General features: G+C 54.8%; 1 long non-coding RNA gene across 2 annotated transcripts; it reads right to left on the bottom strand.

The window, feature by feature from the left end:
* Positions 1 to 749: 749 nt before the first annotated feature.
* LOC132418366 (uncharacterized) lies at positions 750 to 13,105 on the bottom strand. 2 transcript variants are annotated; one of them, XR_009517987.1, is made up of 5 exons: positions 12,941 to 13,105; positions 5,807 to 5,955; positions 5,033 to 5,180; positions 1,527 to 1,665; positions 750 to 1,322 (listed from the first exon to the last, which is right to left on the bottom strand). It is a non-coding gene; the product is annotated as an uncharacterized lncRNA (long non-coding RNA). The 2 variants fall into 2 exon arrangements; XR_009517988.1 differs by lacking the exons at positions 750 to 1,322; positions 1,527 to 1,665 and adding an exon at positions 4,705 to 4,843.
* Between the last annotated feature and the right edge of the window lie 3,167 nt (positions 13,106 to 16,272).

The raw sequence follows: 16,272 nt of genomic DNA, 5'->3' as shown, positions 1-16,272 counted from the left end.
CTCAGACCCTTCCCTCCATCACCTCTGCAGAGTCCCTGTTTCCAAATTAAGTCACTTTCTGAGGTTCTGGGGCGTCCAGAGGTGGACTTACCGCTTTGGAAGGAACACAGTTCTGCCCACACGCCCCTCTAAAGAGGCTCCTTCCCGACTGTGTGCAGCCCTAACCCCCAGCCCTGCCCCAAAGTGCCCCCAACCTGCACCCACAGCCCTACCTCCAACCACTTTCCCCAAGCGTCCGCAAACGTTCGCTCCTGTGAAAACCAGACATTCCAGGCTCCGCAGGCCACGCGCATCTGTCAACCAGATCCAGTCTCTTTTTTTTTTTTAACAACCCTTTAAAAATGTAACAATTTATTCTTAGCTCACAGGCCCTCCAAACACAGGCCGCTTTTTGGCCGGTAACCCCAGTGCATGCCCTCTCTGAGGTGAAGGTCAGGTAAATGAGATTTGTAAGGACAGACACAAATTAAAATGAAGGAAAATAATTTTATTTATTTTTAAAATTAATTTTTACTGGAGTAGAGTTGCTTTACATTGTTGTGTGAGTTTCTGCTGTACAGCTAAGTGTATCAGTTATACATATACACCTGTCCCCTCCTTCCCATTCGGGTCACCGCAGAGCACTGAGTGGAGTTCCCTGTGCTATACAGCAGGTTCTCCTTAGTTACCTATTTTATACATAGTAGTGTGTACAGATGTCCGTCCCAATCGCCCAGTTCATCCCACCCCCCCCACCCCCCCTTGGTAACCATACGTTTGTTCTCTACATCTCGTGACTCTGTGTTTACTTTGCAAATAAGTCCATCTGTACCATTTTTCTAAATTCAACATGGAAGTGATATTATATGATATTTGTTTTTCTTTATTTAGAGAGAAACACACACCACAGACAGAGTGTGGGCCGTCTCAGAAGGTGGGAGGCCAAGAAAGATGATTTGAACTCTCTCTTCTGTGACATCAGGGCAAGGACGACCTCGCTCCAAGTTGCACACGTACCTCCTGGCACTAAAGCTGGGAGACGTGTGTTTTCTTTCTCCGGAGAGAGACAGCTGGTTACCGTAGATGGGGCCCCTATAAGCCAGGGGGCTTAGGGCAAACGCTGCGCGGCCCGCGGGGCAGTCAAGGCCTGTTGCTTCAGGAAATAGTGATCGTTTATCCCGACAAGGAGGCTGGGGTTGGTCGTCCCCTCCGGGCTGTGCGAGAAGGTGGGACTTTTCCGGTCCCTGCCAGGTCTCAGCCTGTGATGGGCGTCCCTTCCTGGTTTTGGGCTCCTTCAGTGATAAAACTGTGTTCTTCCCCTCCAGTCATTGTGGGGAGGTTTCCTGGGTTCGCAGGAGGCTTGGGGTTAATTATGTTTCCCCAACAGGGTGAGGCTGGGAATCTGCTCACTACGGCATCGCACTACGTGGATCCCCCAATGTCATAAATGACCTCCACCCCGTTCTGGGGACCCCTCTGCACATCCCCACCGGCACTGAGTGACTGGGCCATACCCGCCCTGCAGGGTCTTTGGGTGTTTGCCGTACCTGCTCAGAGAGCAATGCTTTCTTTGTTTCGCTGAGTGCCAACTCGGAACTCCAGGCAACAGTCCCCAAGTGCGCACAGGGGATATGCCGTCAAGGCTGTGTGACTTTGGGCAGCCTGCTTGCCCTCTCTGGGCCGCATCTGTGAAATGGGATTGAAGACAGTGCTTGCTCCACTGGGTTGTGGGAATTCCAGGGAGGCCCACAAAGTCCCTGAACAGAGCCCTGAGGCTTGGGGAGGGGAGGGGTGGAAGGGGAGGGGCTTGTGCTGAGACTTTTGTCTGTACTGGGTCTGGAGGGGCTAGTATGGGGTGGGGAGGGAAGAGCCCGGAATAAAGCCAGGATTTTCCTGACTTTCTTGGAGCCCTGAGGATGCACTTTCCTGCCTCACCCCAGCACACTGATTCCTCCTCAGGGCTGCACCGGGGACCCCGGTGCTCTGGGGGCTGAGGCCTCCCTGGGATGGAGAAGCTGGGGTGCTGCGGGAAGGCCACCCACAGGAGGGGGGGCCCAGTAGTCTCCGGGACCAGGCATCACCCCCCCACAGGGACACAGGGGTCCAGCCCTACAAGACAAGACCTGCCGGGGCATCTCACATGGGGGGAGGGTGTCCAGGACCAGGGACCCGTGACCACCCACCTGGACTCAGGGAGCAAACCCAGAAGCCCCTTCCCCACCCCGCCAGCTCAAATCCTCAAGTCCAGCCCGGCCACCCAGATCAGACGAACGGACCCTCCTCTGTCACCAGCACAGTCCCTGCTCACAAACCACAAAACACCGGATGGTCGTAAACCCCCTAAGGAAGGAACACGGCTGAGTTCATTAGTAAAGGGCCCCACTTCTTGTTGAAACACAAAAAGAAATTCATAGATGGGTTGGGGGTGCGGAAGGAGGGCAAGGAAAGCGGGATGAGGGTAGAGTCTGGAGCCCAATCCTCTCCCCATGGCAGCTGCCACTTCTCTGTTTCATATGCGGAAAAAAAGAAATAGAAAAGTGGGTTCTGGGGCTTTGGAAGCCCTGGTTCCGACAGGGAACCGGTTCTGTGTGGCTACACGACATCCCGGCTAAGAACAATGTTATCAGTATCGACGTATCCATGGTAACAGATGCACCACCCAACGCGGGATATTCCATAATAGGAGGGTAACAGGGGAACCTGGGAGAGGGTGGGAGAGGGGTCCATGGGAACTCGGTGCCTTCCGCTGAGCGTCTCCGAAAACCGAAACCTGCTGAAAAACTTGTCCGTTAGTAACGAGGATGATAATAATATTAAAGGGCCAGGGGGGAGAGGCTAGGGGAACAGCAGGGAAATAAAAGGCGAATATCTGCAAAGCGTATCAGGGTCTCTGGAAGGAAAACCGTGTCTCGGCAGACTCTCTGTTTTAGGTGATGAAACACGGAAGGAACACAGAATAGTGACAGTTCAGGAAATGTCATTTGCGGACAGACCGCAGTACAAACTGAGTCACCGCCAACTTGCACTATTTCCGGCGGTGTCTCTCTGTCTCTGTCTTTCTCAGTGGAGTCCCCAGCGGGCAGTGGCTGACCTGCAGGACCTGAGGGTCCCGGGGAGGCCCCCCCTCTCATTGAGACACAGGGGACAGACCCCGGCCGTGGGTGAAGCCTGCTGCCTCTGGGGTCCACGCCAGGGACCCCGGTCCATCGTGGGCGGCCAGGTCAGAGGGGGAAACGGGACGTGGACTCGTTGACTCACTCACTGACCCACACGCCATCCTGCAGGGGCAGGGCCTGTCTCTCCCCAGGGTGCCCTCAAGGTGTTCCATCCCTGAGCTTTCAGGGCGATGCAGCCCTCAGGGTCCCTGGGACCAGCCAGCCCGTGGGGTTAGTACTCTGCGTGGTGACACTGCGCACCGGGTCTTTCCCACCCCGCATCACCCTGTGCGGTCCTAAAAGTTCAGGGCAGCCGGGGACCCCATTGCTGAGGGCAGCACAAACATCTACCAGGGCTGGGATCTCCTTCTCTAATCCCGGGAGGGGTGTGGTGAGTGGGGAGAGGGCAGTCACATCTCTCCTAATTCAACATCTCCTAGCTAACAACTCTAAGGTCTTCTGGAAAATCTGCCGGACGGAGGGATGATTTGAACATCCTTCGTGCAGCCTCGTGCGGTTTAGCAAGTGGACAAACCCGTGTCACAAGCACGATGTGGAATGCTTGCCTCTGGATTCCCTGTCCCTCCCTCAGCCAGGGGACACCCCAGCCCCTGTAGATGAGATGCACCATCTCCCGAGTTTCCTAGAGAGGGAAGCCCACGGTATGAATCCTGTGGTCTGGCTTTCTTTTAGCTCAGCGTGTTTTGAGATTGGTCCACGCCCTTGAGTATACGGGGAGCTCGGTGCTTTTCATAGATGAATCTCACTCCAACCCAGCGCACGTCTGTATCACAGTTGCTAGGTGCATTTTCCCATTGATGGGCGCTTTGGTCATTCCCAGTTTGGGGTGACAAAAAAATCAAGCCGCTGTATGACATTTGGGTACAAGTCTTTCTGTGGAAGGGATTCTTCCTTTATTTGGGGTAAATACCTGAGAGTGAAATTCCCGAGCCGCATAGGAACTGTATGTCTGGCTTTATAAGGTCTAAGAACTGCCTGCTTTTTGCTGTGTGCTCCCCAACATTTATATGCTGAAGCTCTGACCCCCCATGGGATGGTGTTAGGAGGTGAGGCTTTTGGGAGGTGATTAATTAGGGTTAGATGAGGTCATGAGGGTGGGGCCCCCATGATGAGATTAGTGTCCTTAAAAGAGAAGAAGATGCACCAGAGCCCCTCTCTCCATCACGTGAGGTCCCAGTGAGAAGGTGGCTGTCCGAAGGACAAGAAGAAGGTTTTCTCCAGAAACCCAGCCATGCCAGTGCCCTGATCTTAGACATTCAGCCCCAGAACTGTGGGAAATAAGCGTCTGTGGTTTAAACCCCTCGACTAATGGTATTTGCTATGGCAGCTCGAGCAGGTTAATGGCAGACTGTTCTCCAAGGCAGCTGCACTATTTTAGATCCCCACAAACAGCGCTTGAGGGTGCTGGGTCGTCAGCATCCCTAGCAGCTCTCGTTATGATCTTTTTCGTAACCTTCCCGCTGCTTGTTTCTATATATATATGAGCTTTGATAGAATGCCTACCCTTAGATATCAAAACGTCTGCATGATTCCAAAAAGGACCTTTATTTATTTATTTATTGAGGCTGCACCGCATGGCTTGCAGGATCTTAGTTCCCCGACCAGGGATGGAAACTGCACCCCCTGCAGTGGAAGCACAGAGTCCTAACCACTGCACCGCCAGGGAAGTCCCTGTCAGTAGCTTTTAGCTGAAAAGAAAGAATGATTTCTCAGCTCAGTGATACCGTCTTATGGGCTCTTCCCTCCCTGGGAATTTGGTTACAACTTTGCTGGTTTAATTTATAACAAGAGCCTTTTTGAATCCTATATCATACCTGTGGGCGAAGTTAAATTTTCATAACACCCTAAACATCCCCTACCCCGCAAAATCATCTTACCATACATTCAGCGTGTTCATCAAGTGCGTCTAAAACCTGTAGCAGATGGTACCCCGTAACGAACGTCGTTCAAGCTCTCTGATGAAGGTGCAGGTTTGACAAGAGTTCCTGTGACCCCCCAAAGAGGTTTTGTTTTCTTATCTTGTCACTGACGACGAATAGACATACAGTGAATTACGCATGAGGCCTCGCTGGGGTCGTCACGTTAAATGTTGTCCCACAGTCCAGAAATGTTTCCTCAAGGCCCCGGGGGGGGGCACCGGTCTAAAATGTCCAAACATCCAGGAAGAAAACACCCATCTCCTTCATCTGGCTAGTGGCTCTAGGTTCTAAAATCCTCCTCTGGTCTGAAAGTGTCAGGAAATTAGCAACTTTATCTTTGTTTTCTTTTGGTTTTGTTTTTTTTTGTTTGTTTGTTTGTTTTTGCGGTACGCAGGCCTCTCACTGCTGTGGCCTCTCCCGTTGCAGAGCACAGGCAGTGGACGCGCAGGCTCAGTGGCCATGGCTCACGGGCCCAGCCGCTCCGCGGCATGTGGGATCTTCCCGGACCGGGGCACGAACCCGTGTTCCCTGCATCGGCAGGCGGACTCTCAACCACTGCGCCAGCAGGGAAGCCCTGCTCATTCCTTTCTGAAGACGTTCACTTATCTTGTTTTCTTTTGTCATTGAAAGACAAAAGACATTGTAGTACCTAGCAAACTGGCTTGCCTCGCCCAAAGTTGTAAAGATTCCGCTTTTTTTTTATTCTGAGGGGTTTGTACTGTTAGCTCTTACCTTTAGGGTTTTCATCCACATTTGCTTTCTTCGGAAAGCAAGTCCCCTCAGAGCAGGGGTCCCGTCACAAAAGGCAACGTTGATTCCTATCCGTACGGAGTGCACAAAAGAACTCACTTTGAAATAGCTGAACTTAGGAACTTTTCTTCCTAAATGAATAGGGGAAAGGAAAGAAGGGAGAAGAGGCTTCAATGGGGAAAAAAAAAAGTGGCTTTCTTGCAAACCCGGGTCCACGGCAGGGAAAGCGCACTGGCCCGCCAGGGAATTTCCTACAGATGGGTATCTTTAGGAAAGACAGATGGGTTTCTAGGAGAACAAATGGTGCATAAGAAAGTCTGTGAGAATGTTTGTTTATGCCAGTACAGTGGTACTGTCTTCAAGGCCATAAAACTTCCCTGGAGACAGAATTTATGACGGTTTCAACCCTTTCCTGGGAGTGAAGTGTCCCCGAGGGAATTTATGGCATGCTTCACTCCCAGAAGTTTTTGCTTTCAGTCTGATAAGAGAAACTCCGAGAAGGCTTATTTTTCCTGCATCTGTTGAATCCCAAATATCTTCTGCTTAAAATCATTTCATACCCATCCTGGGGTTCGGAGGGGGTTCCCACATTTGCAGACCAGGCTGAGAAGAGAGCCACTTACCATCTTTCCTTTGTTCTGTCTCTACAGGGCAGCCTCTCTAAGCGAGACCCCGTAAGTACCCCTTCCTTTCTCTGCAGCCTCCCTGCTTGGGTCTTAGATGCTCGAAGTTGAGCCCTCAGCGGGCAGCCGGCACAGCTCAGCCCCGGGTCCCACTGAGCCCCTTTAGGGGTCACCGGGCTTTGTCTCCGATGGTGAAGCTGTGATTTCCCAAATGCCTCTGACTCAGCTCAAGGAGCCGGTTGTCACCCGCCCCGAGGAGAGAGCAACGTCCTTCTTCCCAATGGAGCTACTGACACCTTCTCAGTACACAGTGTAGCGACCTGAAAGCGCCCCCCTAAAAGTCATGTCCACCCAGAACCACAGAATGGGACTTCATTTGGAAGCAGGGCCTTTGCAGATGTGATGAAGTGAAGGATCTGTCCTCTGTGTAGAAAGAATCAGAATAACCCCAACCGCACTTCCCAAGGGCATGGGGACCCTGCCCGAGATGTGGGCACAGACGGACAGCTGTGAGACCCAGGTGCCAGCCGGCAAAGCCCCTTAGGGCCCTGCCATTGCGGGGAGGGAGGGGAATATGGACCGAGGAAGCGGGTCCCAGGTGTCCGCCCGCTGTCAGGACGCTCTCCTGCGATGTGCACACGCTCTGCCTTCTCCCTGTTCCCAGCCTGGCGTTTGTCACCAAAGTCCATCACAAGATCCTCTTTTCTTTTAAAGGTTTTCCAAAGAGGAGGTGATAAAAATGAGTAGCGAATGCCCGATTCTGCCGTGATGGGAGAGCACACCGCCCGCATGCGTGTGAAGCGCGTGTCCTATAAAATCTGGAGTGAATGGAGCTCCACGCAGCACTTCGGTGAGTCTCCCGGGAACACCCGAGGCCACCGATGCCTGGCCAGGGGGGAGGGAAGCAGGGGCCCTTCCTCTGAATCCTGCTGCTTGACCTTCCTTCTTTTTTGGGGGGGGGTCAGTTTCTCTTTTATTTCAAATAGTTTCACCTTCATTAAGAGCTTACAAAACAGTCAGGTATATGCATTATCTCACTGAATCTCCATTTTGCGAGGAGGTAACTGTAAGTGCAATTTTAATGTTTGTTCTATAACTTAAAAACTTGCACATTAATAACTGAACTGTTAAAAGATTATGTGCTCCTGGAAACCATTCTCCTATAGAATGGTAACAGTACAGAGGTTGGTTGGTAGGAAGGAATCTTCTGTCTCTTAGAAGGACCCTGTCATTGGATGTAGGGCCACCCTCATCCAGGAGGACCTCATCTCAGACCCTTCACTGCATCACATCTGCAGAGACTCTCTTTGCAAATAAGGTCCCGTTCTCAGGGTATAGGATGGGGACATATCTTTACGGGGGTCCACTGAGCCAACTGCAGGGCCCCTCCCAGCAGAGGGGCCCCAGGGTGGGTCCTGCAAGCTCTCTGATTAAACACACATCCTGCAGCCTGTCCTGCGGCCCTACGCGCCCTCCCATGTTTCTGGGGTAACCCTATGGGGAGGGCCCCACCCAGCTGCAACCACAGGAACACAAGCTGCTGTGGTCACTCCTGCCTCGATCTCACTGGGATGTCTCTGAGGCTTCGGCTGCCCGTCACCCCCCACCCCAGGGATGTCAGCCTCGTGGGGTCAGCCAGGGTGTCCCCACTTCTCTCCCCACATGAGGGGGCTCTGACCTCCAGAGTGCCTCCCTCCTTCAGGGGGCCGGGAGGGGTATCACAAAGCGAGTTGCCTGAAAATCTGACAGCTGCCATCTGTCAGCACGGCTGGCTTGGCTCCTGGCAGGAAATGCCAAGGGTTGGCCCCGTAAGCTCAAGATTGGCAGACCCACAGGGCACCTCATGCAGCCTCATGCCTGCCCTGTAGGACCAGCAGAAAACCCACAAGGTCGGGATCCACCCAGTCCCTCCCTCCAGGGCTCCCTCGGGATTCATTAGCAGCCAACAGGGCATGAGCTCTAAGTATGCACCTGCTGAATGCCTAAAAGACATACAGGCTGCCCCACCCCTTCCCCAGAGAGGAGCTACCAAATCCATGTCTGAGCCTCCTTCCCCATAGGCAGTGGGTTCATGGCTTGCAGAAGGGGTCCAGGCTACACGAGTCAAGTCAGAGTTCCCCCAGAAAAGCCTCATTTGCAATTAAAACGAAAACAACACACACACACACACACACACACACACACACACACACACACACACACACCTTTCTCTCATCCTTGACATTTCACAATTACACATTCATTCCTTTGGTTATGTAGTGCAGTATTGAAAGTTAATATCCATTGAGAAGGAAGGCATTGTGTGGTATTAGCTGTGCCCTCGTGGAAATGTAATTGGTGGGTCCTGTCTTGTGAGCAGCAGGGTGGGAAATATGGGGACAGTGAAAAGGGGTGGGGTGGGGTGGGACAGGATCGCAGAAGAATCGATTCTTCACTGCCAAGATTCCCACGTTCCTCAGGCCCCTGTGTCTGGAAGTTCTCTTCTCCTCTGCTCAGCCCTGCTTCCCCCGCCCCACAGTCTGATACCGGGTTGGTAGCCGACGTGTGCAAACCTGACCACCCGGTCACTCCTGACCCTCTGCGCCTCTGTCCCATCAGGTTTCCCAGAGAAGAACTTCCTTGTGGTCCTGATCGGGCTGGTGGTGAGGGCAGCGGTTTTGTCCAGCATGGGCCTGAAATTCCTCTGTAAAAGGCAACACCCGCCGCCCCACCCCCACCCCCAAAAAACCCTCGAGAACAGCATGACGGAGGCCACACACAAAAGGGCCCACGCCTGTCACCCCGTGCACGCAGAATGGCCAGAAACCCAGATTCAAAAAGCAGATTTGAGGTTGCTTAGGGCGGAGGGAGGGGAATGAGGGCAGGGGGCGGCTGCTAAAGGGATGGCCCGTCTGCTGCCTGAGCCCCATACGTGGCCCAATGTCCGCACTGGTTCTCTCCTGGTGGCCGGGTCGGGGGGGAGTTTGACTTTCCCGTGTGCTTGCGGGCTTTACGCTTCCCGCAAAAGGCAGTCATTATTTTGTGCTCCAAAGAATAAACTTTAAAAAGAGATTAGGATTGACATAAATACGCTACCGTGGGTAACAGATAGCCAGTGGGAACCTGCGGCATAGCACAAGGAGCTCAGCTCCGGTGCTCTGTGATGACCTAGGTGGGTGGGATGGGGGAGGGGGATGGAAGGAAGGTCCAAGAGGGAGGGGATACAGGTATACATAGAGCTGAGTCACTTCATTGTACAGCAGAAACTGACACACCATGGTAAGGCAACTATACGCCAATAAAAAATGAATAAATTAGTGTATTGATTAAAAAGAAGAGGCTTTCAAGAAAGAGGCAAAGCCAGGGGTCTCTGCAGAGAGCACACACGTGTCTGGAAGACGGGTCCTGAGGATGCCGCCGGGCAAAGCGACTGTGAGCTCAGTGCCGGTTAGGGGCTGTCCCTGGTGTCACAATTCGGAACCACCTGCTGGGTGACCGTCCAGGCACAGGCGAAGGAGGCCGGCTATGGTCACAGCCACCACACGGGGGCAGCGGTGAGCAACCCGCCTATTTCCCGGCCCCGGTTTCTCAGCTTCCCAGGCCCCGAGGCGGGTGGTGTCTGGCCCGAGGGGTCGACTCAGGGCGGTGGCATCAGCCCTGGCTGCAGATGCAGGCTCTGCCCCCTTTGCCGGCTGGCTCGCCACACCTGTGCAGCATGTGTTGAATGCCTGGTGACCACCTGGAGTGCCTGGGGCACGGGCATCCCTAGGAGACCACCCAGCCAAGGGGCTGCGGGCATGTGGAGGAAGGTGGGGGCGTCCCATGTCCGCTGCGGACGTCTGTGGACCATTGCATACACAAGGACCAGAATCACTGATGGAGCGTCTTGGGGTTCTCCTATAGCATGCAGCCCTGGGGGACATCTGGAGAGACTTGGGGAGTCCGGGGGGGCTTGGGAATGTGTAGGGCCCCCAGGGCCTCCGTCTGGGGGGATGATAGTGCTTTGGAACCAGACAGAGGTGATGGCTGCACAACACTGGGAATGTGCTGAATGCCGTCAAACTGTGCACTTAGCATGAATTCTGCAACTTGTGAGTTAAACGTCAATAAAGCCGTTTTTAAGAAAGAAAAGAACGAACACATCACGGGCATCTTCATCTCCGAGATGCCTGCAATCCAGGTGGAGGGATGGGTTTTCGCCGTCTCTTGGGGGGCAGACAGACAGACAGCCTCCGTCTTAGGACAGACGGCCCCATCCTTGCTGTCACACTACCACGTGCAGACTTCGGAGCTGGCATCTGTGCTCCGCCCTGACCCTCCCCGGTCCGGGTGTGACCTCTCTCCCTTTCAGGGAAAACCGTTTATGATAAGTAAAGAAAACGAAAAATCGCCTGGATGTTTATTCACGGACTTGTATGAATGCAATGGTGTGGGCTGTGCAGAAATTGTAAGGAGACGTAGATTCATTTCTGCGCCTAAGGAAAGATATTCGTGGTGTATTTTTAGTAAAATTAAAAAGTGACAGGACTTCCCTGGTGGCGCAGTGGTTAAGAATCTGCCTGCCAATGAAGGGGACACGGGTTCGAGCCCTGGTCCGGGAAGATCCCACATGTGGCAGAGCAACTAAGCCCGTGCACCGCAACTACTGAAGCCCGCGCGCCTAGAGCCCGTGAGCCACAACTACTGAAGCCCGTGCGCCTAGAGCCCGTGAGCCACAACTACTGAAGCCCGTGCACCTAGAGCCCGTGCTCCGCAACAAGAGAAGCAACCACAGTGAGAAGCCCGTGCACCGCAACTACTGAAGCCCGCGCGCCTAGAGCCCGTGAGCCACAACTACTGAAGCCCGCGCGCCTAGAGCCCGTGCTCCGCAACAAGAGAAGCCACCGCAGTGAGAAGCCCACGCACCACAACGAAGAGTAGCCCCCGCTCACCGCAACTAGAGAAAGCCCACTCGCAGCAACGAAGACCCAACGCAGACAAAAATAAATAAATAAATTTATTAAAAAAAAAAGAAAGAAAGAATGAGCGAAGGCATTGAGGAAAATAATCACAAACTTCCCCCCAAGGTGGCCAACATGGGGCATCCCCAAAACTCGATATGAACAACAAAGACACCTATCTCCCTGCCCATCTTCCAGCCACGGGGAGAAGAAGGACAAAGGGAGTACAGACAGGACGAGGATGGAAAACGCCCAGCTGAGGACAGTTCTCTTCGGTGGCGTGTCTCTACAACCCCACATTAAACATCCAGGCTGGGTTCCGTCCACACCCACAAGAGACCCATCTCCCAGGCGGGGCTCGCTCAGGCTGTCGGCCAGGGAAGCAAACAGCAGAGTCGCGCCCCAGACACAGAGGGAGACGCCCGCTGCGATTTCCTGGGACGCCCTGAGCCCAACCGAAGACAACACTACGAAGAAACGGGCGTTTCACGAAAGGCTGCGGCCACTGATAAGGAAGATTTCATTTAGAAACTTCCATGTTTGGGGTTGGGCCAGAGCTAAGAAGGCGTCTCTTTCAAAAGACTTGCGGTGCTTCAGAGAAAATAGAAAAGATGAGGTCTAAGTGGAGGAAACACTCGCTATCTCTGTGGCCGAGGAACCCGTGACCCCGAGATACCCTGTGTCATCACCCCAGAGAGCCTCTGGCCGTGACGCCACCTGAGACAACCTGGACCTGGAAAGACGGGCTTCTCGTGGGAGCATCAGCTCCGGCTACGGATGGGCTTGGCCCCGGCACACTCTTATTTACACGGAAGGGTTTACAATAAAAATCAGAACCTGGCAAGTCGGCCCAAGCCTGGGCTGGCCACCGGCAGGTTCCAGAGCGGCCCTGTGCACCGGTGGGACAGGCACCCTATGGGAAGGGTAAGCTTCCCTGGCATGGGGCCAGGGACCTGGGCAGGTTTCAGGAGGCCAGAGGGAGGGGGTAGGGGTGCATGGTGAGAGAAAAAGAGTGTTATTTCTTACAGCAGAGTCCAGGGGGGCTCTAACAACCACAGACTGAGGGCCTAAAACCACAGGCATCCATCCTCCCCCCAGTCCTGGAGACCAGAAGCCTGAGGTCAAGGTGTCCCAGGGCCGCACTCCCTCCGGAGGCTCCAGGGGAGGGTCCTTCCCGCCTCTTCCAGCTCCTGGGGGCTCCAGGCGTCCCTGGGCTTGTGGCCGCGTCCCTCCCATCTCTGCCTCCGTCTTCCCGGGGCTTCTCCTCTGTGTCTGGGTCTCTCGCCTTCTGTGTCTTAGAAGGACCCTGTCATTGGATGTAGGGCCACCCTCCTCCAGGAGGACCTCAGCTCAGATCTTTGACTTTATCCCATCTGCAAAGGCCCTGTTTCCTACCAAGGTCCCGTTCTGAGGCTCTAAGGGATGTGAATTTGGAGAGTTTTTAAAAAGTGCAGCAAAGATTCCCACCCCCAGCGGACAGGGCGCTGGTGATCCCTAAGTGCCGGGGCCCCCAGAAGCAGCAGCTGGGAGGACAGGTCTGCAGGTTCCCCGAGAACGCAGAGGGTACAGCTCACCCGCACCGTGTCCGTGTCCGGAGCGCCAGGCCAGGAATCTTACAGCAAGGCGTGTCCCCTCCTCCAGGAAGACGCTCCGCCACCACGGCGGAAGTGCTTTTGTTGGGAAAGGTCAGGAGAGCAGCCCCTCCCCTCGGGAGAATCCCGGAGACCAGCCCGGCCTGACCCCGAGGGCACGGCCCAGCCTTGTGCCGGGAAGTGGCCCTGGAGGGTCTCTGGGGACCTCAGAGCGCACGGGGTACCCTGTGCCTCAGCCTGCGAATTTCTTTATTTTTCTTTCTTTTTTAAGAAAATATTTATTTATTTATTTGGCTGCGTCGGGTCTTAGTTGCGGCACGCGTGTGGGATCTTAGTTCCTTGAACAGGGATCGATCCCGGGCCCCCTGCATGGAGAGCGCGGAGTCTTAGCCACTGGACGGCCAGGGAAGTCCCCTCAGCCTGTGATGTTCACTTCTCGCTCTTGCCCTGGGCTCTCAGACCGGCAGGACTGCAGGTTCCGACGTGCACCCCACCACGCCCGTTTTCAGCTTTGCAGAGCTCGGCCTCGGCCAGCGAGGGAGGTGCGGCGCAGCTCAGGGGGGCGGGATGGGGTGACCCCAGGTCATGAGCTGCGGTTTGGAGCCTCCTGCCTGAGACACACCCCCCGCTCCCCCCCCCGCCCCCCCCCCCCCCGCCACTCCCCGCCCTGGCTTCCCCGAAGGTCGTGCAAAATCGAGGGACTTCCGGTTTAGAGGCAGAGCGCGGGGTGGGGGGGAGGGGGAGGGGGAGGGGGAGGGGGGACTCCCTGGAGACAAGAATTTCTCTCTGCACGTTTTTCTGGACGGAAGACTAGATACAAGTCTCCCCGTGAGAGAGAGGTTCCTGAAACGCTTCAGAGCAGGAGTGGGTGTTGGCGTCTAAACCAGAGTAGATTTGAAGTGGGTCCGGGGCCCCCCAGGGGCTGGGGATGGTGGCCCCAGGAAGGTCAGGTTCTGCCCTCAGGATGGACCCGCTGGACCCAACAGGGTGTGTGAGACGCAGACCCCAGGGAGACGGGCTGAACCCCGCCGGAAACACGCGTGTGTCTGTAGCGACAGACAGACAGACGGAACGTTTTCCCTTAAATAAATAAACACACATTTAATATTTAATGTATACGAATGTACTTATACACCAAGGTTAATTAATAGACATGAACGCTATGTAACATTGATGCAAACATTAATTAATGTGCACCATGTAAGTCATCATTAATGCACCTGTATGATTATAATATACTATATACATGTAGTCTTTTATTTAGTTGTTATTTACTTTAAAAAATTATTTATTTATTTATCTTTGGCTGCGTTGGGTCTTCATTGCTGCGCGCGGGCTTCCTCTAGTTGCGGCGAGTGGGGGCTGCTCTTTGCGGTACGCGGGCTTCTCATTGCGGTGGCTTCTCTTGTTGCGGAGCACAGGCTCTAAGCACGTGGGCTTCAGTAGTTGTGGCACGCAGGCTCAGCAGTTGTGGCGCACGGGCTTAGTTGCTCCGCGGCATGCGGGATCTTCCTGGACCAGGGCTCGAACCCATGTCCCCTGCATTGGCAGGCGGATTCTCAACCACTGCACCACCAGGGAATTCCCTATTATTTACTTTTAAACTTTTTATTTTATATTGGAGTATAGTTGATTACCAGTGTTGTGTTAGTTTCAGGTGTGCAGCAAAGTGATTCAGTTACACATATATATTCTTTTCCAGATTCGTTTCCTATTACAAGATATTGAATAGAGTTCCCTGTGCGACACGGTAGGTCCTTGTTGGTTATCCATCCTATATATAGCACTGTGTACATATAGTCTCTTAAATATGTGAGCCTACTTTGATTTAAGGTGGTCCTGCAACTATTTCATCATAGAATCACAGTCACTAGTATTGTTAGCATTTTACTGTGGTGTTTGAAGGACATGTAGCCAAAAAGCGTCATCTCATGGCCAAACCCTGTCTCATAAACGTTGTTGGGAGGATGGGAAGCCCGGGCGCCTGGATGATAAGGGTGGGAGCCCATCACTTTTATGTCCACGGGCCGGTCGAAGCTCTGTGCCGTGGCCTGCGTTCTGGGTACGCGGGCCCAGCCGGAGGCCGCGTGGGAAGGGGGTTTAGGGGCTGTGTTGCTGGGCGGTGACCATGGCCACAGGGAAGCAGCCCCCCGGGAACTGATCCACTGCATCCCGCGGGGGGGCGTCCCGCCCCTCGGCAGGTCCCTAGGAGCCCCCCGGCGGCCGGCCTCCCAACGGGCATGCGGCCTTGGGCTGTCGTCTGCCGTCCAGGGGGCCACGGGTTTCCTGGGGCGGAGGCGCTGCCCACCCCGCCCTCCTCGCCGAGCCGGCCATGCCCCCGGGCCGCGTGGCAGGTGCTAGGCGCTGGCTGGACGGGCTGCTATTCTGGTCTCTCCCGGCCCAGCTGCTCCGTGCCCTGGCCTTGCCCACCCCCTTTCCCGGTTCCCCATTTCTGTTCCCCGTAGCTCCTTCCCCACATGGAGGGCTGGATTCCAGGCACACAACGCACACTCCCCACGCCGCCAGCCCCCGGGTGTGTGGGGGCTTTTCTGAAATTAGTCATTGCTTGTCTGACGGCACTAAACCGCTGATGGGGACGGAGCCGGGGGCCCCGGAGTGGGCGGCCGAGGGGTCTGCGGTCCCATGGAGGGAGACGGCTCAGCACGCATGCGCCCCTGGGCCTCTGTCGCCTCCTCTGGGTAGCGCCACCATCCTCTGCCTCACCTGGTCCCACCCCCCATCCGGAGACCCCCCCCCCCCCGCAAACACTAAACCTCAAGTCTTCCCCGGGGTTATAGCGACACCGGCGGGGCTGCGGGGGGATTTGGGGGTGTGGCCTTCATGGAACAGACTTGACACCAGTGGCCCCTGTTTGTCCTCTTGTCACCCCACGTACGCACGCCCAGGGCTTCCGGTTGGCAAGGTTCCCGGGGTCTGTGCCGTGCCCGCACGTTTGGGCTGCCTTGGGGCTGAGTATCCCCACGGACAGTCAGGGCTCAGCTTTTTTGGATCTGCTGAGCTAATGAGCACCTGTCCTGTGGCCTGGAGGCCCCGCGGTGCTTTTCTGTTGTGTCTTCCTTTTCTACTGGGGTTTTGGGCTTTTCGGGGAAAACTAAAAGGGCAGGAAGGAGAGGAGGGAGGGAGAGAGGGAGAGAAAGAGAAAGAAAAGAAAGAAGGGTCGTGGGGCATCCGCCCCAGACCCAGGAGTCAGAACCCACATCTGAACGTCACCCCTCAGCATCTGGGGGTGCACTGCCAGGAAAGGGGTCCAGCCTGGGCTCAGCCCCGGGGGTGAAGTCCACTCTGGACTGTCA

The sequence above is a fragment of the Delphinus delphis genome, chromosome X (assembly GCF_949987515.2).
Source record: "Delphinus delphis chromosome X, mDelDel1.2, whole genome shotgun sequence".
Taxonomy (NCBI): domain Eukaryota; kingdom Metazoa; phylum Chordata; class Mammalia; order Artiodactyla; family Delphinidae; genus Delphinus; species Delphinus delphis.
This window is presented reverse-complemented; position numbering and strand designations above follow the sequence as displayed.